Genomic DNA, 2,494 nt, shown 5'->3' with positions numbered 1-2,494 from the left:
ATATATCAGTGGGTTTAGCAGAAAACAAAATTTTCTTCTTTAGCTCAAAATGCAGCATCTTTTTTTTCTTTTGTCAAGTTTGAAAGCTTGAAGGGGGACATGTTTCTCCCAGCTGTCACTGCTGGTCCCAGCGGATGCTTGATGTGGGATGCATTCAAAAGTGAGCAGTTTCTGCCAAAATAAGATTGGCTAACGTTGGCAAACATGTTATTTACCTGCTACAATGTTCACTAAAATTCCTGCAGGTTCATCATACATATATCATGCATCTCTCATAGTCTGAAACAAATAAAAAAAGAAATTGAAACATATCCTGCATTTTTTGGGGGGTCCAAGTATCTTCAAAGATATTCTGCTGTAAAGTTTTTTTTGTTTGTTTGGAGCTAAAAGCACTCATTGCAATCTATATAAAAAAATAAATAAATAAATAAATCTTGAACTATTTTAAAATGTGCCGCTTGAAAATGTTTTCTCCAATAGCTCTATAGATGAATTAAAATGCATATTTGACATGTGGGTATGCACCCAACATAAAGTACTGCCCTGAATCAGCTAAACTGAAACGTCAGCCACATGATTGATCTGCATTAGGCTTTTATATACATCAGTTAAAAGTTTCTAGAAAAATGCAAGGAAGACAACTTGGTTTGAGATTGTTTGTTTTATATCTGCATACCATCCATCCATCCATTTTCTTTACCCGTTTATTCCATTTTGGGTCATGGGGGTCGCTGGTGCCCATGTCCAGCAATCACTGTGCGAGGGGCGGGGTACACCCTGAACGAGTCGCAAGTCCATCACAGGGACACATAGAGACAAACGAGACAAACAACCATTCACTCTCTCACTCACACCTAGGGACAATTTAGAGTTACCAATCAGCCTAACATGCATGTTTTTGGTCTGTGGGAGGAAACCGGAGTACCTGGAGAAAACCCACGCATGCACGGAGAGAACATGCAAACTCCACCCAGAAAGGCCCCTGGACCGGGGTTTGAACCAAGGACCTTCTCGCTGAGAGGCAGCAGCTCTACCAGTTGCGCCACCGTGCTGCCCCATGGCTGTTACAGTCTTCTGAATTTATGTTGGGTCAAAAAGCAAAATATACAAAAAGGCGGTGGTTTTAGTTCACTTGTATTCCTTTTTATACTTCTTATCCATCCTATGTAATCTTCTCTTTGCAGCAGCTCAAATTTTCCAGCATTTTGCTCTCTTTCAGCTCTGTCAGTAAATTTCAAGTGGACTCTTAGGAAAAAGTAATGAAATCTGAAAAAAAAAAAAAGAAAACAATATTGTGCGTGTGCATGTGTGTGTGTCTGTAAATGACTCAAGTTTTTATTATGGCACTTCTCTAGGAAGATCCAGTGTCCTGGTTGTGTACAACCCAAAAGAACTGGACCAAGCTTTTCTTAATCTTTTCATGTAATGAGTTTTTTTTGTTTGTATTTGGATTAATTCAGAGATTGGACTCTGTCCAGTGTAATAGCATTTGCTTGGCTCTAATCTCCTAACCCCATAATTCTTAATCAAAATCAAAGCCAGTATTTTTTCTTTATTTTTTTTTTTTCGTATCTAATCTGTCATGAATGAGGTCATGGATTACTATTGCGACCTTGGCATTCTGCTCCACTTCAGCAGGAACCCTGTCCATCTTAGATAATATTGCTTGAGAAACAATGTTGTCATGTTTCTTTGCTCACTTGTTTTTTACATTCCTTTGTAAAATTCCTGTGGAAAATTTGTTGCAAATGAAAAGAGATAAAAATATAGAGCATCTCATATATATGTGTATATATATATTAGGGATACACTATATTGGATTTTTGGCTGATATCCAATATGTTAAAACTTGTTTGACCGATAACCGATACCGATATTTCAAATATAATTTCCTTTGTCAGAACATAGCTTCTTATTTAGGCTTATTTGTTACAAAAATTGTGCAACAGCTGTAAGAGCTGGTGACATATATTCAGTAACAGCCATATGATATGCATAGCACTTTAACTTATATTAAATGAAAAGTGTTAAATGTTATATATTAACATTAGTCACCTGCGATGCTGTCTCACTTGTGGAGGCTTGTTCCAGGTTCTTAGCTGCAGTGTGGGATCCTCTGCACTCTTGTGCATGAAGGACAGACTTTTTAAGTTCAAAATGTTTGTCTATCCATTGTGCTGTAAGACTAATCATGCTAACAGGGCTAACACGACATCCAAATGTATGTGGTAAAACTCACCCAACAAGTCGTGCTATTGGCTATTAGCTTCTCAACGACGTCGGAAATGATGGCTTGTAACTCGGGTAAGGTTACGTCGGAAAAATATCTCCAACTGCGAACGATGTAGCGAGGCTCAACATAGTCCATAAATCTTCGGAATCCGACATCCTCACCAACAAAAAATAAAACTTCCACACCACCGATATTTTGAATTTTCCTCTCCGCCATGAGATCAATAACATATCATATCAATAACAATACCATGCCGATAAT

General features: G+C 37.9%; 1 protein-coding gene across 1 annotated transcript in view; it reads left to right on the top strand.

The window, feature by feature from the left end:
• Positions 1–2,494, top strand: part of grm5a (glutamate receptor, metabotropic 5a) — a 42,290-nt gene that overhangs the window by 32,659 nt on the left and 7,137 nt on the right. The gene's annotated exons all lie outside the window — the stretch shown is intronic.

This window comes from Nematolebias whitei, chromosome 14 (assembly GCF_014905685.2).
Source record: "Nematolebias whitei isolate Nwh7 chromosome 14, NemWhi1, whole genome shotgun sequence".
Classification (NCBI taxonomy): domain Eukaryota; kingdom Metazoa; phylum Chordata; class Actinopteri; order Cyprinodontiformes; family Rivulidae; genus Nematolebias; species Nematolebias whitei.
Note: the sequence above shows the minus strand (reverse complement) of the source record. Positions and strands in the feature narration are given on the sequence as shown.